This window comes from Topomyia yanbarensis, chromosome 3, assembly GCF_030247195.1.
Source record: "Topomyia yanbarensis strain Yona2022 chromosome 3, ASM3024719v1, whole genome shotgun sequence".
Taxonomy (NCBI): domain Eukaryota; kingdom Metazoa; phylum Arthropoda; class Insecta; order Diptera; family Culicidae; genus Topomyia; species Topomyia yanbarensis.
In genome coordinates, this window is record NC_080672.1 from 351,954,948 (window position 1) to 351,979,859 (window position 24,912).

The window sequence follows — 24,912 nt, forward strand, 5'->3', positions numbered from 1 at the left end:
ATCACAGATGCTGGAGAAATCGCGAACATGATGGGTTGCCATTTGAAATCACTATCCCCCGATGAACCCTACCAGCCTCATTCGTCCAACGAACAAAAAGAGTCCAAGCCGCATCTACCGCCTTCACACCAGACTCCACAGTCAACTTCAATAAAACCCTTCACTGGATCTGAACCCGCCATCGCTCTCAGTACTGTACGAGGAAAGTTCGACGGCCCCAACAGGGCGAGCTACCTACCAATCCTACCTACCAATCCTCAAAAAGTGCCAGGGCACTCGTACTTCTAGCGACTTCAGGCCAATTAGCCTGCTGTTATGCACATCGAAGACCCTGGAGTGGATAGTCAACCTGCGACTGATCACGTTTCTGAAAACCCCACGCCAATTTGCCTTCCGAAAGGGACTCGGCACTGAAGCCCACCTAAGCTCCTTCGATGAAATACTGGGCAAAGCAAGATCTGAAAACCTCCACGCCGGCTTCGCCATCCTCGACCTGCCAAAACCTACAATATCGAATGGCGCGAAAGCGTACTACAAGAACCAAAGCGATAGGTCATATAGGGAAGCTTCATTGTGTTCATCTAAATCTACCTAGCCAATCGACGCTTCCAGGTCTGCACAGTCGACACACTATCCGACAAGTTCCGCGAGAGCAACGGAGTGCCACAAGTATCAATACTAGCTGTGACATATTCCTCGTTCTTCGCCGCGTTGCCCGGAGGCACCTACGTATTCGTATGTGCGGACGACATCATCTTGGTGGCCCTAGGGAAAACCATCTCGCGTACAAGGACTCGTAACAGGTTTCAACATCGCTGCTGAAAAGTGTACTATAACACATTTCTGCAGAACTTATCATCCAACCAACGCCCGACCAACACGCCTCAACCCCCCCTCATGGGTTGAACCACCCATGAAAACACCATCACCATGGTCCGGTAGATCCCATATAAAATACTAAATGTTGGTATATTTATGGTTACAGAGACCATTTTATGGTGTCTTGATGGTTGTGAATTTTGGCACGGACCATGTTTAAGGTATTTTAAAGGGGCTATGTGGTGTTTGAACCCATGAGGATTTCCTCGGGTACCACGGAGTGGTACGGTTAGCCTCCGGGCTATTACTGAAGCAGCCTGTGTGAAGGCCGTAGTGCTGGGAAGCAGCCAGGGTGGCTCTCAAACGGATACTTAGTTTCCTGAAGAAGATATCGGGCGGCTATATTGCCCATCGTTCGGTTATACCGAGTGAGACCGCGGATCTGGCACGACTCCGGATCAAATATCGACGACAGCCTCGCTCGTACACAGTCTTCCCAAATGAACATCGTACACAATGTTCGCCCCGGTTCTGTGCTCATATTGAACCCACACGTCGTGTACGAACTCAAACACACTATTTCGTACCAAAACACGTGTACATGTTCGCCTGCACAACCGAACCCCATGTACATACACGGTGTGCGTATACATAGGTTCGTAACACCAGTTTTTTCTTTCTCACTCTCATCATCACTAGCTTTGGTTTTTTTAGCCTTGTGCGAATCGTTCGTTCTCGTGTACGCACCAGGTGTACGCAAACGGATGTTTGAACTAGAGTTTCTACATTGTTCGCTAGAGTTCGATGTTCGAGGCGAACCTGTTCAATGTACAGTGTACATCGAGACGAAGCATGTTTGAGGTAGGACGCGTGCGCAAAATTTTGTACACAGGTGCAAACTTGGGATGTTCATGGGAAGTCTGCCCGAGCAGTACAATGAAAAAGTACCAACTAGTACACTGTAGGTACGCGCAGCACAACCAAATCTTCACCGATGGCTCTAAGACTGACGGCAGAGTAGGCGCGAGAATCGGTGGCTTGGGGAGTAGACTCTCCATCTGCTTACCAGCTTCCTGCTCAATTTTTTCAGCGGAATCGGCCGCCACTGGAGTGGCAATGGCCAAAGGAACCTCCGGCACACCGACTGTCATATTCACCGACTCGCTCTCGGCCCTGAGAGATGTCGAGAGACTCACTGGTAACAATCTGCTGGGTCGTGTGCCACAGTGCACAGTGGTCCAGAATGCGAATTTAGCAGGAATTTTAACTTTTTGCTAAAATTACATGATTTAGCCTTACAACATGTTCGGCAAAGTTGTTGTACTTTGCAAGGCCCTTCTTTTTGTTTACACCGATGCTAGGGTAGTTCTAAATTTAGCAATATTTTAAATAGAACTTTTTAACGGTGTGAGGTAGAGCTTTACTGTCTTTGATGAAGTTGTAGAGCAACACATTTTAGACAAATTTTTTGAAGACATGCAAGCTCTTGCTTTTATATTTTCCATTGCACGAGAAATTCAAATATAAGCTATGGGGTGTCCTTTAAAAAAACGGTTTTATTTCTATAACTTTTGAAGTATCTATTTTACGCTAAAGTACCCTTTGGACAACTTGAAGATTATTTTAGGGCACATAATTTTCTTTAAAACACCAACTACTTAACTTTTTTCGTTTTAAAGTTATAAGAACTTTTATATAAAAAAATATAACTTTTTCAAATAGAATTATATTCAATTCGGGCACTGAACATTAAATACTGTTGCTTTCATATATAATAGCATGCTTTGTAGTATAGATCACCAAAAAATGGCAAATGCGATATTTTTTTATATCTTGCAATATTTACTCAAAAAATAGTTTATTTTTAGTAAAAAGTATATATAACTTTCTAACGAGCGAAGCTAGAGGTTCAATATATTAAGACAAATTGTTCTCTTACAAACTGCAAAAGTTATGCAAAGAAAACCATTTTTTAAGAAACACTAAATTTTTTTTGGTAATTTTTTTTGAAAAATGAAAAGTACACGACATAGAGTTTCAATGTCTTCGACAAAGTTTTTATAAAATTTCATTTTCTTCAATTTTCTGGAAGACAGCGAAACTCTATCTCGAACCATTAAAAAGTTAATTTTCTGATTTAAAAAAAAATAGTACCACCCTACCCACTATTTAAAATAATAGAAATGTATTGTAAAGTGCAATATTTTATCATGAAGACGAAACTACATTTTTATATTGTTCACCGTGAAAGTAATTAAAACATATTACAAAGAGTCAATGCATGAAAAACCAAATTTTATTATAACTTTTTCAGTTTTAATTTTTTTTTATCCTTCAGATGTTTTTCATAGTTTTTGAAGACGAACATTTTCTTCTAATACATCAAATCTCTAGCTTTTATTGTTCAGAAGATATAAGCGCTTAATATTTCAAAAATATATTTTTTTAAATCAATTTTATGAAATTTTAAAAAATATCGTGCTCGCCATTTTTGCTCAATTATAACTCTAATCATGACATTATTTATAGTTCGAAAAGAATTATCTTTTTTTTGCTCCAAATAAGTGATATTGTTATTCCAAACAGCCCCATTTAGGCGAAAAAGTGCTCATAACTTTTCAACGGAAATATCTAGATATATGGTGCCATGAAACAAATTATTCGCCTCGAAACAATCTTAAAGTTGTCTGAAGACTACTTCAGTTTTAAATGAATACAGCAAAAGTTATTGGAATAAAACTGTATTTCGAAGAAACACCCTAAGCTCCGACTTTAAATTTGTTGTAAAATCAAAAGTATGCCAGATAGAGCTTACATGTCTTCAGCAAACTTTTCCAAAATTTATCGTTCTGAGATGTTCGCTGAAAGTCGTTTGGTTCTAGCTAAAATGATTAAAAAGTTAATTTTTGTTGTTTTAACAAAAAGAGGGGGCTAATAAACTACGAAAACTTCTCCAAAGACTTAATAAGGCTAAGTTTAGTTTTAGTTAAATCTCAAAATTCCTGCTAAATTTGCATTCTTGACCACTGTGCAGTGGTATCAGGGGCAATACAGATCAACTGACCGTTTAGCGCTTTCCGACAGACAACCCCGAACCCGGCTCTCACCCCAACAGTTGGTATTAAGAGATTTCAACACGAGTCTAAAGCACGGATACACCAATCTTTGACTGAGATCACGAGGCCACACGAAAAAAAATCAAGGGTCCAACTGACATCTGGACCGACCGAGAGAGCCAGAGAGAATAGAAACTCCTCCTAATCTTGAAGGACGCCAGCCTGTACGACCGAATGTAAACAAAGCAAGAACAAACGAACGCGGGCCCTCTGCCACACTCTCAGCAGCTGTCGGGAGGTTTCCTGCTCTTCTATCGATTAATTGACAACAAGCATAACTATATTGATAAAATAATGCAAATATAAGCTTTGAACTAGAAACGACTTTCAATTCAAAATTCTGACCCCACCCCCTACTCTGCATTGAACCAAATAGTTCTGAACAAACAAAATTTGTCCCAGCGATGAGAAATGAAATTTTGATATATCTGCGATATCTTGCAATATTTTTAAAAAACAGATAAAACCTATCAGTTTGGGTTGTCTTCGACTAAAACGTGACCCCTTAAAATCACTATTTCTTATTTGTCACTTCAGACCTTGATTTATCGTAAATAGTTTGTTTGCAGCACTTTTAGAACTTTGTATGGCGAATATTTTTGCTGAAGTAACAAGTCTCGTCTATTTGAAAAGTAATGAACGATTTTTATTGAAAAATACACCATTTTCAAAAATCAAATTTTTTTTACAGAAATAACGCTACCGTAGTTTTTTCACCAAAAACTAGAAAAGTTTCGATCTTTAGAATGAAATTAAAAGATTGAAAATCCATTTTCAATATTGGAAGATATATAGCTTTAAAAAAAGCCATTTTTGTTGTGAAAATCGCCTGTAACTATGCAAACAAAAGAGATACAGACTTCATTGCTTCTGCAAAAATGTGTATTTACAAAAGTTTTAAAAACCTTTAGAACAAACTATTAGCGAGAAATTAACACATAAAAAGATATTGATAGAAAACCAGTTTTTAAAGAGCCACCCTACCTTAAATATTGCAAAAAGCGTAGGACCATGAACCATTAGGGATAGCTACATAGTTTCTTCAGAAAAGTTGCTTGAGCTTCAGCTTGTGCGACCACCCCTCCATTATCGATCTGGACTAGCTGAAGTTGCACAGAGAATAAGTAGATAATTGTGCTAAGGAATAGCGAAACATCTTTCAATGTGCAATTCCTGGTAATCCTAAAGTGTTTATTGATAAATACCGACGCCGGCCAGGCCCGAACGTAGATCGCGGAAGGAAAGGGAAGGAATGGTTAGTCCGATACTTGCTTTTGCTAGAGGCCGCATATACTACTGCGCACTCCACAAGTATCACGGGAGGAGGATTTTTTTGTTAGTAAGAGTATAGAAGTTGGATCACTTCTTCTTTACCAACGCCAGAAAGGTGACTCTTCACTATCTGGACTAGATATCGATCCACCAAACTCATAGACTGGGGACCAACGGCTTTACTTCCCTTCCGAAGGAAGACGTGACCACAGATTTTTTCACCTCAGAAAAATCTCAACGACCTCGGCTGGAATTAAACACCCAGGCAAATTGGAATGAGTGGCGGTCACGCTCACCACTCAACCACCGGCGCCGTCATAGTTTCTTCAGAAAAGTTGCTTCAATTAAATTGATTTATAACTTTGTAGAACATTATGTAGCTGAATTTTACATATCTAAGCAGTTGATACTTTGAACACCCTAACGACAAGGACCACCCTAATTCTACTAATATAAAAATAATCGGCAAGAAAGTTCTAAGAAAGTTTTCCGAAGATACGATATATCTAAAACCAACGGTTTAGGCGCAAACAGTTTTGTCTTCCTAAATACAGCTTTGGGACTAGAGCTTCCATTTCCCGACGGTTTTCAGCTTCCCGGGATTCGGGAAATAAATAATAAATTTCCCGGGAAATCCCGGGATCCCGGGAATACAGAAGAAAAATAAAAAGGTAAATGATTTTCTTAAGCAAAAAAGAATAAATTGAAAAGTTTTCAAACCAGTTTAATTGCATGTATATCTGTCCTAAAATCAGTTGTCAGCAAAAGGCGATTTGGTGTCCTATACATCATTCAATCATTTGATAACTCGTCAATAAGTTTACGCAACATCAACTTCTTTTGATTTTTCTTGACTATATGTGTAACCTAAATTTTGGTAATCACGGATACGATTGGGACGATACACTAAGCGCAGTTGCTAGAGTTACTGTCCAAATTTGGAATTCCTTGTTCTGATACAATGGATCAATTTAATGTAAAGCGCCTTCTTTGGTAATCTTGAATGAAACGATTAAGCTTCTTCAGAGTATTGTGCAGTTATTTTCGATGAAATGAGAAAATGTGATATATGGAATCCATTTCTGTCGCTGTAGGATCAGCATCATTCCGAATTAAGTATGAATCAAAATCAAGCAGATAATGGACGAACTGTGCAGCAATGGATGAAGAATACCATCAATTTCCTGTTACGGGTGAGTATCTGGATTGCTTGATCTTATCCCTTCAAAAATCCTGCCTGCATTCTTGAAAGCGACATTCAAATAGGTTGGATGCGCATTATATTGGAGAGCTACAGCGTTATGTCTTTCTTTTGATACATCCAAAAATTTACAGATATTACAGTTACGGTATAACAAATTAAACGAAATATGCATTCGATGAACCGATCTAAATATTTCTGCAGACGTTCTAGAAACATTCTTTATTTTAAAGAGCGTTTGCGTTAAGCATGATATCACTACAAACCATCCCAAGTTTTGAAACAAACACTCATCGATTTTTTTAGAAATTACCGCCATTTCAATTACTAATTTGATTGCATTCATTCAAGATCGTTTATTCAAGATCTAACTATTAAAAAAAACTGTTAAAAAATCAGACCAATCGGCTCATCGGTCGTAGAGATATCGTGCGCATCACTAACGCTACTGTAAGGAAATGCTTTGGTACAACGGCCGGCATATTAATCCATTTTTATATGAAAATATCAACATTTTTAGTAGTATTTTGAGTAAGGCTTGGGCTATATACCTAAAAAATCATGAAAACATATCAGCGAGCCTAAAGATATATAGCCCAATAATCTGCAAATCAGTTAAAAAAGCATCTGCATTCACTGCTCACTCCAAATGTTTGCCGATAAAGATATTTACTCCAAAATTTCTTTCGCAGAATCTAAACCTTTTGAAATAAATTAAAAATCTTTTTTTCCCGGGATTCCCGAATCCCGGGAATGAGAGAACACAATTTCCCGGGAATCGGGAATCCCGGGAAATCCAAAAATCCCGAGATTCCCGGGAAATAAATTCCCGGGATGGAAGCTCTATTTGGGACCATAGTGCATCGATTTTAAGCCGAGAAATTACTGAATTAGTGATGCACCCTGCTTAGTATTGCATTTTTTGTTTCGAATTGAATCAATGTGCTTGCTTTGATGAGAAGCTAGATGTTTGTCATACTTTCCGAACAGTCTATAGAACTTACCGTATAAATCATCGACTCAAATTTTACGGACAAAAAAAAACAAACCATTTCAATTATGTGGAGTTTTTTTTAAGTGTTGTTTCGGTTACATCATGTATATTTTGTGACCTACACCTTCGCAGAAAAAAATATTACTGCGTTGCGGATACGGTGATTATCTCACCTGGAGCAAAGCCAGCAATTCTTCATTCTGTTGAAATATATAATCGAAAACAGAAAACTGCCAGCAATACGAAAAAATCGAATGGGATCATACTGTCTCATCCCACACTTTTTCTACAACAGTATCAGCGCAGTTTGAACGCTGAAAAAAGTGAGTGATGGCAACAAGATTACGTCAAATGTCAATTTAATAGCCCAACTCCCATTGGCAATCAAATTTAAACCGACATCGGAGCTCTAAATCGATGCTCCTCTTTTTTATTTAAGCTGTATAAAATACGATAACTAATAGGGATATTCTTCAAAAAATTTAGGAAGTATTTGACTAACCGCAAAATATACACCCTTCCATTTTTTACTTCAGTAAGGGTCGAAAAAGTTTGTTATCTGTGAGTTTTGAATAGTTGAACAATATAGAAGATCAGTTCATTCCACTTTTCATTAATAAAATTGGCGACCACTTTCGAAAACATCGATCCTCAAAGATGCTCAAAGTTCGACCATGTTAAAATGATAAAACCATTCCGATCTCGCTAGATTCGAAACAAATCATGTTTGCCTAATCATCCGATACCCCTTTGAAGTGAAATGCCACCTATCTTCCGTCTCAATGGATGTCGGAAAACCCTTCTCGAAAGATAATCGACTGGGATAAGCGAAAAAGCAATTACAGCTAACAACCCGAAATTCAAATTGTTTACGACTACGATTCAGCTCGTTTGGAGGATTGAATACTGATAGCGATTTTTTTACTTTTTTGCTGATGCTGCTGCTGCTATAGCTCATGTAGAAAACGTCTAAAACCTCCCCCTGCCTGGCTGGCTGGTATCGCGCACATGACACCTCCGTGACGGTGTCGGTTGATCGTTGTCACAAAAATTGCGTACGATGGCACCTTTCGGGGAATCATCGCTCCCCCACTTTCTATTTTGCATCCCCGGGAAGCGGGAACCATGGTACCTTTATTTTTTTTCTTTTATGCGTGTGTTACTCATAAATCTAGTGAAACGTAATATTTTTTCACTTTCTCGTTCTGAGTTCCATTTTGCTGAAAATTTCGCGATTTACATATATCCGCCATCCGCAACAATGCGCCTCCCCTTCCACCACCAACCGGTGTAGGACGAACGTAAACATTTCCCGTGAGGAAAGGACAACCACCCTCCTGCTTAGTGCTCTGTGCTGCTTGTTGGTTTTCTGAAGAAGGGTTTTATCAAAATGTTTATGCTTTTCCCACTTCTACCTTCAAGACACCTCTGCAACACAGAACACTACTATGCTACTGCTTTGGACGCGAACACTTTTCTTCTCGGTCCTCCACCGACACACAGCGTTTCCGAGCTATGTTGAGTGGAGTAGCAGAAATATGCAAATGCGTATCGAAGGAATATTCCAATCAGTATTTTTTCCTCTTCATTCTGGAAGTTGTCTTGCCAGCGGGATTCCCGGTCGGAAGCGGTGGATTCAGGGCCGGATTTAATCTTGTGCGGAAATTTGTATTAAAACTCGAACGCAAACTAGAATCAATTGTATGCAAACTTGTACGCCAGATTGAAGCGTGTAACTTTCCATGTAATTTGGTGAAATGGAGGTCCGGTAGATAGACCTGTCCATTTTGGTTCAACTTTGGAGCAAATTCTTCTGTTAGGACTAGAAATCGACTCGTGATCATATCAAGTTTTCAAAAATTCGTTTGTTTTGCTGGGGGGTCCAAAATATTTTACAACTCAAAAATTTATTTCAGAAATCATAAAATCTCAACAGCTCTTAAACAAGTCTTCGAATCTTGCTAAAGGTGTAAGCTAAACTAAAGTTGTCTTTTGAATTCCGCACAGTCCAAGCGTTATATTTAATGTTGACCACTTCGCCGTATTGTAACATGAATCTGCACATTCGGCTGTACCAGGAAACGAATCATATAGTTTAACATCGACTTCATTGTCCTCCATATAGACGGGAATCTTGACCTTAACGTTATCATGTTCAACAAAGTGTGCCATGTCCAGGTGGTTCGCATAGTGTACGAAAATTTTCGTCAGAATTGGTCAACTTAGGTTATGAGCATTTCAGTTTTGCTCAGGCTAAGGCTTACTATGCTATAATGTTTATTGCCTCAGAAGTTATGCTGTTCTATGATGTCAAGTATCCAAGTATCCAAGTATCCAAGTATCCAAGTATCCAAGTATCCAAGTATCCAAGTATCCAAGTATCCAAGTATCCAAGTATCCAAGCATCCAAGCATCCAAGCATCCAAGCATCCAAGCATCCAAGTATCCAAGTATCCAAGTATTCAAGTATCCAAGTATCCAAGTATCCAAGTATCCAAGTATCCAAGTATCCAAGTATCCAAGTATCCAAGTATCCAAGTATCCAAGTATCCAAGTATCCAAGTATCCAAGTATCCAAGTATCCAAGTATCCAAGTATCCAAGTATCCAAGTATCCAAGTATCCAAGTATCCAAGTATCCAAGTATCCAAGTATCCAAGTATCCAAGTATCCAAGTATCCAAGTATCCAAGTATCCAAGTATCCAAGTATCCAAGTATCCAAGTATCCAAGTATCCAAGTATCCAAGTATCCAAGTATCCAAGTATCCAAGTATCCAAGTATCCAAGTATCCAAGTATCCAAGTATCCAAGTATCCAAGTATCCAAGTATCCAAGTATCCAAGTATCCAAGTATCCAAGTATCCAAGTATCCAAGTATCCAAGTATCCAAGTATCCAAGTATCCAAGTATCCAAGTATCCAAGTATCCAAGTATCCAAGTATCCAAGTATCCAAGTATCCAAGTATCCAAGTATCCAAGTATCCAAGTATCCAAGTATCCAAGTATCCAAGTATCCAAGTATCCAAGTATCCAAGTATCCAAGTATCCAAGTATCCAAGTATCCAAGTATCCAAGTATCCAAGTATCCAAGTATCCAAGTATCCAAGTATCCAAGTATCCAAGTATCCAAGTATCCAAGTATCCAAGTATCCAAGTATCCAAGTATCCAAGTATCCAAGTATCCAAGTATCCAAGTATCCAAGTATCCAAGTATCCAAGTATCCAAGTATCCAAGTATCCAAGTATCCAAGTATCCAAGTATCCAAGTATCCAAGTATCCAAGTATCCAAGTATCCAAGTATCCAAGTATCCAAGTATCCAAGTATCCAAGTATCCAAGTATCCAAGTATCCAAGTATCCAAGTATCCAAGTATCCAAGTATCCAAGTATCCAAGTATCCAAGTATCCAAGTATCCAAGTATCCAAGTATCCAAGTATCCAAGTATCCAAGTATCCAAGTATCCAAGTATCCAAGTATCCAAGTATCCAAGTATCCAAGTATCCAAGTATCCAAGTATCCAAGTATCCAAGTATCCAAGTATCCAAGTATCCAAGTATCCAAGTATCCAAGTATCCAAGTTTCCAAGTATCCAAGTATCCAAGTATCCAAGTATCCAAGTATCCAAGTATCCAAGTATCCAAGTATCCAAGTATCCAAGTATCCAAGTATCCAAGTATCCAAGTATCCAAGTATCCAAGTATCCAAGTATCCAAGTATCCAAGTATCCAAGTATCCAAGTATCCAAGTATCCAAGTATCCAAGTATCCAAGTATCCAAGTATCCAAGTATCCAAGTATCCAAGTATCCAAGTATCCAAGTATCCAAGTATCCAAGTATCCAAGTATCCAAGTATCCAAGTATCCACTTGGACTGGAATTTCACGGATTGAAATTTGAAAGGGTTACCGATTTTCTTACCCAACTCATACAGGTTAAAGGGCATAAAAGCCTCTTCCACAAACACTAAATTGTGCGCAAACTTGCTCGAAAATTTGAAATTGAACATTATAATCCCTAAAACACAAACTTGTGCGCTTGAAGTGCAAAGTTATAAGCAAATTTGAAACGCAAGCTTTTTCGCTATTTTGTGCAATCTTGAAATGCCTTTTGTTGTGCATTTGTACACAAACTGGTGTGGAAATTTGATAGACAAACTTATATTCAAACAAGCACGCAGCTTTAACGGCAAACTTTTCCGCGAACTTGTATAAAAACTTGGAGACAGATTTGAACACAAACTTGTACGAACACCAATGCACAAACCTCAAAGTAACCTTGGAATGCTAACTTGTATGCATGAAAGCTTCTACGAAAACTTGTATATAAACTTTTAAATATACTTGTATGTGAACTTGAATACAAACTTGATTGCAAAGACCTGAATACGAACCTGAACGCAATCTTGTAACGCAAATATTTTGGCAAATATGGACGAAAATTTGAACGTAAACTTGGAAGAGAGCTTGAACTTACACGACGACTAAAAGCAAATTTGAATCGAAAACATGTATGCAATATTGTAAATTGTATGCAGACTTGTATTCATACTTGCATGAAAAAATAAGGTTAACTTGAAGCACAAAATTGCACGCATACTCGTACACAAGCTTGAAAGACAAACTCGAACCCATTTTGAATGAAAACTTATGCGCAGTCATTAACGCAAGCTTGCAACGCATACTACACCGAATGTTTGAAACACCAAATTCCGTGAAAACTTGTACGCTAGCAAAATTGATTGGTAGCTTCGACACAAGCTTGAAATTCAAACTTTCACGAAAGCTTCTATGTTAACTTGCGCACACTATTGTAAGCGAATTATTACACAATCTTGTATGTAAACCTGTAGGAAATCTACGTAATCAGGTATGCAAGGCTACACGCAAACTTGAAACCCAAATTTGTATACCGACTTATTAAAAGCTTGTACTGAAGCATGAAACGCCATCATGTACAATCTATACAAACTTATATGTAAAACATGTACGCAAAATCATACTTTGACTTTCACGCAAACTTCAATTAAATCTTGTACTCAAACTTGTAGGGATACTCACACTTAAATTTTAACACAAGTTTGTACGCAACCGTAAACCCAATGTTAAACGCAAGCTTGAAGTGCAAAACTTGAATGCAAAAACAGACGTTAACTCGGAACGCAACCTGAAACACAATCTTACGCATAATCTCGTATGCAATCTTGTGAGCCTGATTTTACGCAAACTTGTATCGCAACCTAAAAATGCAAAACCATAACGCGAGTGTGAAATGCAAAATAGAATCGCAAGCTACCGCAAATATAAATGCTAACTTGTACGCAATTTTGTAGGCAAACTTCAATGCAAACATGATCTCCAACTTGAACGCAACGTGTACGCAAACCTGAAAGAGACTTGATCGCAAACATGTACGATAATTTAGAACTAGTTCATTTTATACTAGTACTCAATGCAAACTTGTATTTAAACGCAAGCTGTACTTGTACGTAAACGTGCAGACAACAGAAGAAGGTAAACGTAAAACGCAAACTTACACGCATCTTTAAGTGCAAATATGTATGCAAACTTGTACATACCCCTCCCCTAGGTTGACTGGTTTGATACTATTGCAAACATCATCATGCATATTTGTGCTACAGTTTTTAAGAACCTCTGACAGACAACTGCTTTAAGATGGTTGGTGCATTACACCTCGATAGTAGTGCATCGAGGAAACCGAGAGGGTTTATGGGCGTTTTTTATGTTTTGTGTTTGTTCACACTCTGCACCAGCTCAAACTAACGATCAACCATTAGCCTGTGCACGCTGACGTGGCCGACTGGCGGGGCTCCGTGAATTACCTTTTTTCTGTGGGCTGTGTTTGCAAACATTGTTCAACAGTTTAATTGCAGTGTTGGTAGACACGGTTCGCCGTGGGGGTCATTATTTGTCGATTTATCGTTCGACTTCGTCATCGTGCACAACCTAATTAAAAAAAAATTGTTAAAGTAGAAACCTATTAGTGGTTGTGTACTAATAATTGTAGTTTTTAGTATTGGTGAGCAATTGTTGTATCGTAGTCGAATGTCTATTTGTGTATATGTTTATCTGATTATTTGTGACAGCTGTTTCAGGGAATGGATACTTAACTGACTTAAATGATAGAATAATGGGTTATCCTGCCTAGAATTCGTTGGTCTTTTTTAACCAGTGAGTGCATTCGATTCGATTCATTGGGGAAGATCGGACTGGATAAATTCAGGTACAATTAATTTATCGACGCACGTGAATCATCCATTCTACGTTAGCATAGCTTGAAAAAATTCTAACAGAATGCATTAATTGTCGTTAATGGTGAAGAATTGTCATTTGCTGGCATTTAGACGATTTCAAGTAGTTTCATTGCATGTTACATGTGTTCTTTTCTTCTACTTCATTAGTTTGTTCCTGTTGTACTTCTAGTAGTTTGCTTTTCCACTACACCGATGTATCAAAAATAATATCGATCAATTTATACGCTTCTGCTTAATCTTTTTCTATATTCGGCATGTTATTTTTTCATGCATTACTAAAATACCTAAATTAGATTTATACTAATACTCACTAACACAATAAATTGTTTATCCTCACATATTCACTCGCAATCTCTCTCATTCCAATCGTACAAACGAGGCCTTCGCGAAAACACCATCCTGGTCACAAACGCGAACATGCAATTGTAATCCGCGATCTCGCGGGCATAAGTATGTGTTGAAAAACAAATCAAACCCCCGGTAATGAAGTAAACGTTTTAGAATTAATAACCTACGAACGCGGTCTCAAGCTTCAATCCACCGCTCACGGGATCATGAATAGGTCGCGTTCAGAAGTCTCTGCCCTCGATTCTAGCATTCCATGCCTTCAATTAAACCAATACAAAAATGGCACTAACATACAAACGTTTGAGCCTTTCGCGATCATCCTCAACACGGTGACAAAAAAATCGAATTTATACACACGAAGTCACATATACGCGACAAACACGTTAACATACAAACGCTTGAGCCGTTCTCGGTCATCTACAAAACCTACACCCACGTTCTGGCAAACATGATAACATTTCGGTGATAAAGTGAACGTCTCAGCACTTATAAATTTTCAAATGCGGTTTCAATTGCGAACATACAAACTTCTGCGCTCGCGCGATCATTGATAGCTCTCATAGTCACTAGACAATACGTTCCATGGCGACATGACCGGGAACTCTAGTGATCTGGAAGAATTCAATTGCTTCTAGTATCTGAACCGTACACCAAAAATTAAGTATCCACGGTGTGCGCGCGATCATCCAAAAATACATGCGAATATGTTAAAGGACACAAAAAGAATATATATACGCAAAGTTACATACACGTTAGCACTCGCGACATGCAAACGCACACGCGATCGAATACGTTAACGTACAAATGTTCGAGCGCTTCGCGAAGTCCTTATGCCGGCATATATCTGAACCGTACAGTGAATATCACATTCAGAATCACGGCCCGCTGCTATTGGCCTAAAGCAGTGTTTTGGTGACTGATATTTCCAATCTCGTCTGCAATTGTAGTGAGTGATTCTGACGGGGAGCCCTGCCGAGACTCTAGCTCTACAGCTCCAGTTTGACAACTTTCGAAAGAGTACTATGCAACTTAAACATAATATTGAACGCAAACTTGCACGAATCTCTAAACAGCATTTTCGATGAACATAAAAGTGCAATATATTACACACTATCTTGCATGCAAACTGTTTTTGACGTAGGACTACGTTTTTGTGTTCGATATGGGGGTGCACGTTGCAAATTCAATAAAATGGTATGTAACGAAAAGTGGTCCAATTTTAAACGCATATAATTCAGCCATCTTACGATAAATTTTCAATTTTTTGCGCATATTGCTCAGAAATACTTCTAAGAATAGATTCCAATAGATAAACCCAAAGATTTTTGATATCATGGCATTAACATTTTAAATAATGTTCAACATAGTCAAAATACTACGCATTTGCACACAGAAGGCTGCACTTCCCTAGTATGGGACGACAGATTTATGTACCTAACGCACAACGCTTCTATGAATGACGTCATCATGGACTATTTAAAGAACAGATTTGGTCGGACAAGCTCAGTTGCCTGTTGATCGGCAGACAGAGCAGAGCACTGCGCAGCGTGCTCCCACAGCCAGGGTACACGCAACAAACACGTTAACATACAAACGCTTGAGCCCTTCTGGATCATCCACGCAGCCTACACCCGCGTTTTGGCAAACATGATAGCATCTCGGTGATAAAGTGAACGTCTCAGCAGTTTTAATTTTTCAAACGCGGTTTCAATTGCCAACCTACAAACTTCCGCGCTCGCGCGATCATGGATCTCCATCCTCGGTACCAGAAGTCCAACTCCATGCCTTCAGCTAAACCAATAAAAAAGAAAGCTCTCATATCCACTAGACAACACGCTCCATGACCGGGACCTCTAGTGATCTGGAAGAATTAAATTTCTGCTAGTATCTGAACTGTACACCAAAATTTAAGTATCCACGGTCCGCGTGCGATCATCCAAAAACACACGCGAATATGTTAAAAAACACAAATAGAATATATACACGCGAAGTTACATACACGTTAGCACTCGCGACATGCAAACGCACACGCGATCGAATACGTTAACGTACAAATGCTCGAACGCTTCGCGATGATACACACGCTCGCGAAGTCCCTACACTCGCACATATCTGAACCGTACAGTGAATATCACATTCAGAATCACGGTCCACTGCTATTGGCCTAAAGCGGTGTTTTGGAGGTTGACATTTCCAGTCTCGTCTGCGATTGTAGTGAGTGATTCTGACGGGGAGCCCTGCCGAGACCCTAGCTCTACAGCTCCAGTAGGACAACTCTATAAGAAATATGTATGCAAATTATACATAATATTAAACGCAAACTTGCACGAAACCCTATATACCATTTTCGATGAACATGTGCAATGTATTACACACAATCTTGCATTCAAACTCTTTTTTTTTAATTTTGCGTGTAAATTAGCATGCAAGGCTGTTCGATAACTTGAAACGTACACTTGTACAAAAACCTTGCACAGAAACGTGAAAGCAGACCTGAAACGCAAGGCTCGAATAAGCTTGTATTAACAAATTTGCGTAAACTTGAACAAAAACTTAAACTTAAACACAAACTTGTACGCAAATAAAACTTGAACACAAATTTGATCGCAAATGCACAAACATGAACAAGTGTTTGTAACATGAAACGCATAATTTTATGAAAACCTATACGGCAGCTTGAAAGTCAACTAGAAACGCAAAATCGAACGCGAAGTTGAATGTTAATTTGTTCGCAGAATTGTAAACAAAGCTGCATAAAAATGGTGTTTTAAATTAAAATTAAATTAAATGATATGAGGAATTCCACGAAGATCCGTCCGAAAATCTTTAAAATCGTGACCGACCATCTTAGATTCCAATGAAACTTTACACGTTTCACCGTCATGCAAGACTAAATATTTTCCACAGGTAATAAGATTATTTTGATACAAGAGCAACTTTTCAAAAGGGCGTAAATGTTTCTACGTACATGAATTTCATTTTTTTTTGTTCGATTACTGTATTTTATACAGCAAAACTATCTGAGAACGAGTTACAGGGCATGAATACTTCTGTCCGAAAAAAATATACACTGAAAAAAATGTTGTGTCATTTTTCAAAAAAACTAAAATTTATGATAAAAATTTAAATTGCGAAAAAACCCATTTTTTTAAATTTTTTATATTTTGTTACCAAAAACCTAAAGAGAAAACAAACATTTTGATTGTAATTACATGATGGAGAAAAAATCGATAAAAAAGTTTTTCTAACAATAACTTCGTACATGTTTTTAAATTTCATACTAATTGACATACAAAATTGTAATTTTATTACAGAATATAATTCTAAGCACCATTTAAAATCAAAATGCATTCAACAAAAATCTTCCAAAATGCGATAGTTTTCGAGATATTTGAAATTTTGCTACTTCAAAAACAATTAATTCGTGTAATTACGCTCTTTTTAAAAGTTATTCGCGTTACCCCATCAAAAAATGTCAAAAATTTAATGTTTATCGTTTTAAAGACGTAAAAGCAACTTTTTTAGTGTATTTGGATCCTGGAGAAGCTTTCAATAAATAAGTTTTCCCAACAACAACTTTTGACATTTTTTTATAATTCTTACTATTTGCAGTCAAAAATACAATTTTCTTTTTGAATATGATTCTAAACGCCATTTTAAATCGAAATGCTCTTAACAAAAATTTTCTAAAATGTAGTAGTTCTCAAAATATTTTAACTTTTGTTTTAACAACACAATTATTTTGTTTTATTACGACCTTTTCATAAGTTAGTCGCGTTTCTCCATCAACAATAATAGGTTTTTAAAAGGCCCGTAAACTTTCCTGCAACTTTCTCTTTGACATCAAGGCGATATTGTGAAACATTTTAAAGTTTTTTATTGAAAACTTGTCCATGATCCAAATACACTAAAAAGGTTGCTTTTACGTCTTTAAAACGATAAACATTAAATTTTTGACATTTTTTGATGGGGTAACGCGAATAACTTTTAAAAAGAGCATAATTACACGAATTAATTGTTTTTGAAGGAGCAAAATTTCAAATATCTCGAATACTATCGCATTTTGGAAGATTTTTGTTAAATGCATTTTGATTTTAAATGGTGCTTAGAATTATATTCTGTAATAAAATTACAATTTTGTATGTCAATTAGTATGAAATTTAAAAACATGTTCGAAGTTATTGTTAGAAAAACTTTTTTACCGATTTTTTCTCCATCATGCAATCACAATCAAAATGTTTCTTTTCTCTTTAGATATTTGGTAACAAAATATAAAAAATTTAAAAAATGGGTTTTTTCGCAATTTAAATTTTTATCATAAATTTTTGTTTTTTTTTTGAAAAATAACACAACATTTTTTTCAGTGTATATTTTTTCGGAGAGAAGTATTCATTCCCTGTAACTTGTTCTCAGATAGTGTTGCTGTATAAAATACAGTAATCGAACAAAAAAAATTTGAAATTCGTGCACGTAGAAACGTTTACGCCCTTTTGAAAAATTACTCTTGGATCAAAATATTCCAATTGCCAGAGAATATCATGGAGATTCATACAGCGAACACACCTGCAAAGTTTCGTTCGAATCGACGATGGTCATATTTTGCGGTCAGCCGGTTTCTCATGGAATCCCTCATATGAAGAAAATGTCGATGAAATGACTAAGACGGATCTTGCCAAAATCGCACTCATAAGGGAACATTCAAAAATTGCGTAACGCGTTAAGGGGGTAAGGGGGTTCGACAAATTGTGATATATTGTGATATATGGGGGAGGGGTTAGAACGTTACGTAACATGTTTTTACCGAAATAAATTTTTATTTTTAAAGGAATTTGTTATGTAATAGGGGAGGGGGGATAGAGAAATTTGTAACACGGGGGGAGGAGAGTCAAATTTCGGCAATTTTTGCGTTACGTAATTTATGAATGATCCCTAACGTAGTCAGTCCGACTATCGGAACATGCCTTTTAAGAGGTATAAATGCACCATTCACTCCTCTGGTATCAATTCCAATAAAGGACCATCCATAAATGACGTAGCATTTTTTGAGTAATTTTTAACACCCCCTCCCCCATCGTAACATTTCGTCACAAACCTCTCAATACCCTCCTGATAATTACGTAGCTTGACGGTAACTCTCCCCCCCCCCCTTGTACCCGTAATTTAAAAAAAAACAACCAAAAAACGATGTTAGTTATTCCCCTTTTAAAAAAGCTACGTAGCATGACATGACTCCCTACCTCCTGTCATCACACATCATCACAAAATACAAAACTCCCCCCACTCCCATATAATGCTACGTCATTTATGGATGGTCCCTAATGTAGGTGTTGAAACTCAAATTTGTATGCAAACTTGTACGCAAATTTCAATGCAAACATTTACATTTACTTGAATAGAAACTTGCACGCAAATTTAAATGCAAGTTAAAAGTCCAACTTTGCTCGCAATTTTGAACGAAAATTTGTACGGAACCTTGAATGTAAACTTGTCACACAAATTTGTACGCAAATTTGAAAAAGCAAGTATGAAGGTAAACTTGTATGCAATCTTGAAAGGCATATTTTGCACACTTGAACGCACTTGAACTGGTGTGAAAATTTGAAGCGCAGACTTTTATTCAAATTTTTATGCAAATGTGTACAAACTTGTGCGAAATTTTATTCGCAAACTTAAAATGCAAACTTGTGCACCAACGCTTTCGCATATTTATAAGTAAACATATACGTAAACTTGTATCTAAACATGACGGAAAGTTAAATGCATTCTTGGAACGTATATTTGGAAAATTGAACGCAATCCTGACTGCAAACTTGTATGGAAGCTTGTGTGCAAAACAAACTTAAACTTTCTTTGACAAAAACTTGAAATCTTAACTTGTATGCAAGATTTTTATCTAACGAATTTGGAACGCAACATTGCAATAGCAAGCCAACAACAGCTTGAGTACATTTGCTTGCATGCGAACCTTAATGTAAACACACAACGCAGATTAGAACCTCGTATACCTCGTATGGACTTTTTTGGTAAAACTTAAATTCCACTACCCCTTGTATCTTATCTTTCGCTTATTTCGTACACTACTTATGTGCATCATCCGTGTCTGTGGATCACAAATTCCTTTCTTTCCCTTCCCAAGTTTTTAAATTTTGTTTTTGGTCCGTATATAGAATTTTTGTTATATTTCACAGCTATTTTACCATTCTCGATTGAAAGGTATAGCAATTGCTCTAAAAATCGACTTTTTTAAATTTCGGTTATCGAGGCTAAGGTTGTAAGTGCCACGAGAAAAAGCTCTTATTCAGTTAATAATTCAATTTTTTTTTGGTCTTTTGGCTTAAGTGCCAATACCTTATTTAGGACTGGTGGTATCCAACGGGGAAAACGATCGGAAATGGTGAGTGAAGCTAAGCAATAATGTGAAAAAAAAAAAATTCCTCACCCAGGGGCGACACTCGAACGCGCAACCTTTGAGACTCCGGCCCAATGCACTAACCCTTATGCTATCCCTGGGTATGGTGACATCCCAGAAAAAACATATGATTATCTCACTGGCGACGGTGATCGTACCCTGCCCCAACACATTCGATCTGCTTAGCTTCACTCACCATTTCCGATCGTTTTTCCCCGTTGGATACCACCAGTCTTATTCAGTGTTAAGCTTGAATCGCAAACTTTTATGAAAACCTCAACGTAAGCTGTATTTGTATGCTAACTTGAAACGCAAAATTGCAAGCAAAACCTGGTCGTAAACTTGAACCGCAAACTTGTATGCATTTTGAAGCGAAACTTTGAACGCCAATTTGCATGAAAATTATTACACATACTTGCGCTCAATCTTGTATGTGAACTTTTTTGAAATTTTGTGTGTAAATTGGTACGAAAGATAACATGCAAATTGAAATGTAAACTTATAAAAAACAAAAAAAAGCTGATCTTGCACGTAAATTTTAATAAATTCGTGTGTAAATCTATACGCAAACCAAACTCGATCGCAAATTTACGAACATGAACAAACACTTGCAACGCAAACTTGTACACAAGCTGTTGCGACAGATTGTACGCTAAGGTTTAGACTTGTATATAAAATTGAACCAGAAGTTGTATGCAAACAAACAAAATTGCAAAACAAACATTCGGTCGATGGTCCGGCTCTGATCGAACACCTTCGTGTATGCGCTGAAATAATTTTTTTTTGAATTTATTTTCGATGCTTTGGGATATGGGACACTGCTGTCGTATGTATTCAGTCATATACGAAGAATGCGGGGCGGCTGTTGGGTGATCGACGGTGAAGGTGTTGACGATAGAGGACATAGGGTTAGATGGGCTTCTCTAATTTTTTCCCACTTTTTTGATGCCATGCGGACTGCGGACAAACGTTGCAAAAATATATTCTGACATGTTTATGTAATTGTTCGAGTCCTAAAAAAACTTTTCTACGTTTTATTTAAAATTTTGCATTATTTTAACTAGAAAAAATTACACTACAGGTAAACCTTTGAATAATCGAACTTCAGAGCCTAATTCTCTTTAAATTGAACTGTTGTCTTCTTAAGGTGAAACCACTAACAGCTGAGCACACAGCTAGTGCGTAGAATGAGCTACCTTTGGGAGTTAGATTTGAATTTAAAATTATATATGATTCGGTGTGCTGCTCCCGTTCTATCATCCTTCAACCGCGGCCCGCTGCTTGTTGGCGGCTGGTTGTCATGTGACTGTCAGTGCCTTGCCAGTCCCAGGCAGTAAGTGAGGGGGTTGTGTTCTGATATTAGATTCAACATTCAAGAGGAACGTGCATAAATGTATGTACATATATTCTGCAGCAGAAGCAGCAGCAACAGCAGCAAGCAGGGGTTAGCTGGTTGCCGCCCGACGCCGAGAAGAGGTCTCCCATACTCAGACTTTCCCTTGCTTATATGGGAGATGATGGTTTTTTGAAGCAGCATCAGCATTTGTGTGTAGCATAATAAAATCCTTTTTTTCTCTCTGCTGTACTCCTGCTGCTCGCCCGTTTCATCAGTTCATACTTCGATTTGTCCCTCGAACGTCCTTCTAAGCTTTTCGCTACTGTGCAAGGGAAAATATGACGATTGGAATACAAGATCAGCTCGGATGACGATGGTGGAAGGAAAAATTCAAAATTTGCATAGCTTTGCGAAAATTCTCCATTCAACTAAATGGGAATTTCTACCAAAAATACGAGGGCGGTACGAACTTGTACTTTGTGTATGTTATTTCTAGAAGAAGAAAAAAAAAGCGAATGTTAAATCAACGAAATTGGAAGCGTTCCAAGAAATATGTTTTATATTATTTTTCCATACAGTATTATAAATAAGCATTTCATCATAAAGCATGATTCCGGAAGTCCGATGAGATAAAACTACAATTGATATGAAATAAAATATTATTTTCACTAGTGCACGGAAACCAAAAAAAAAAATAATTACATTACCAACGCACCGAAGTTCTTTCCTGTTCCCAACGAACAACCTTTACCCAGTAACACAGATCTTGCAAAATTGTCGCTCCGTTATTCGACCTCATTTAAATTTTACCTTATTTAAAATTTGCAACTTCGACAAAACAAATAACGTGCCGGAGCGCGCAATAAACGGGAATCCTGGAAAACCTTACGAAACAAAGTGGAATTCGTGCAAATAAATAAAACACCATTTCCACGAGCACCGCTAAACGAGTAACTTTTCCGTACAGCTTTTCTTCGCAAATTCAATGTCAATGGAAAGCAGAAGAAAAAGACCTGGGGCAGGTGAGCCAACATTCATTCAGGTTTGGAAAAGAATAGTTAAAATAAAATTTCTCTGGCGCTTGGAGATAAGTGTTTGAAAATGTGTGAGGAATAGCGTGGCATGACCAGAGCCGTAGCGTGGGATTCTGGCGCCCGTGGCAAGGTTTCAGTTTAGTCTTTTTTTCCCCTCCTCTTTAACTGAACTTTCGGAAAATAATTTAGGGAGGCATTGGAGTTTTTATAATGCTTCCTTTCTCATTTACGAAAAATCTGTTCTCGAAAACGGGAAAGTAAAATATAGTGAGGTTTTTTGCATATGGTAAAGCACGCTTAAATGTTCAAAAAACTTTTTTGTATCACGTAAAAACCTCTTTTCGATTTCTATCCGGTTCTATGAAGTTGACATGCAGTATCAATAATTGGGGCTGGTATGTTCATCGCAAAAGAAAATTCAAAAAGGGTCTTAAAGCATATTTATCTATAACCCATCTTTTCTCAGAAATCATGAACGAAATGGAAATTTTGGATTGAATGACAACATGTCTTCTGCAAAATTTATAAAAATCCTCTACAACTTTGTCGAAAACAGCAAAGCGCTATTTCTTCTGGTTCAAAAGATAAGTAGTCTATAGAAACTACAGTGAAGACCCGATTTTATCAGCCCCCGATTTTATCTACCCCTGATTTTATCAACTTCATTTGAAAATTGATAGTTGGTAGTTTGATGGGCTCTAGCAGACGAATCAATTTGAGTTCGAGTAAATCCTTTCTTGGGCATATTTTTCTTATCTTAGAGACCCGAAATATGCAATTTTTTTTTTAATTTTGCGCAGTCAGACCCCCTTAAGGGAAGTTTAAGCTAAATAATCAGCTAAATGGAGAGCTGAATGGCTAAATGGCTAAGAGCTAATTGGCTCACAGAAACAAACATCGGTATCAGGAGAAATCTACCGCTCGGCTTCAGGAGAACAGGCTAGATCCATAGTTGGGGACTAGACCGAGTAGTTCGCGAACAAGTGAGGGCGGGAGCTGAATGGCTCATCGGGAAAGTAGAGCGAAAGGGAACGAGAAGAAGCCAAAGGGCTCAAGAAATTGTGGTGCTAAAACCCAAGAAGAATCGGTATCGGAAGAACTTCCTTCGCCGGGGAACTCTTCGTCGGCGTAAGCTAGATTCACCACCGGGAACTAGACTGAGTAGACCGCGAAGAGACACCACCAATCGCGGGTCATCGGGGCACCAGCGAACCCGGACGCCCTGCTCCACCGGAATCGCCGAACTGACCTCGACACCTGGCTGGCTGGCTGGCTCGGCATTGGGAGAACTTCTCTCGTCGGGGAACTCTCCGTCGGAGTAGGCTAAGTCCACCGTCGGGGACTAGACAGAGTAGTTCCCGAACAAGTCGGAAGATCAACGAGTAAATGGAGCTGAATTGTACGAGAAGGGATTTGCGGTGCTAACTGGCACAAGGGAGCCGAGTCGTGGTGCTGAATGGAATGAGGGAGTCCAAGGGCTCGGTGAACTTGACAATCTGAAGTTTGCCGTCCAGATTGTCTTCGTAGGGGAGGAGCACTAAGTCTCGACTCACAGCCAGCTTTCCGAATGCCATGCAGAAATTGCCAGTCTGTGTGGATGGTGGTGCGTCGAGGAGTAGGGCTGTAATCCTGCGGAAGGAAACGAACTAGTAAGTAGTTGAATTAGAGTGTGTGCTATGCACATAAAAACCCCTCTCCGAAGTAATGCCGTAAGGTAGTGCCGGGGAGGAATTAGGTTCTGGGCAAGAGCAGTGGTTTTTTAGCAGGTCGGGTAATGGCAGCCCAAACCCGTTCCGTTCCCGAGACATTGTGCATTTTCCCTGTCTCAGGGTTTTCTTGAATTTTTTTTACAGCTCTCTAAAAAAAAGAAAAAAAGAAAGGGTGGGGGCAGCAGAGACAGGAAGGACAGGAGTCTAGGGGCTTAACGACCCCTCCCCCCGGCCTTACTGCGAGTTGGGGAGTTTTGCTAGGATATGGTGGGGTTTGGATTGGGCTCTTCTAAACCTCTCAAAATAGCCATAACTCCGAAAGCAGCTCCGACGAAGCGAGTCTGTGCCGCTTCTGCTAAGATCCTAAGATTCCAATAATCTAAGATCTTAGCAATAAAAGCAC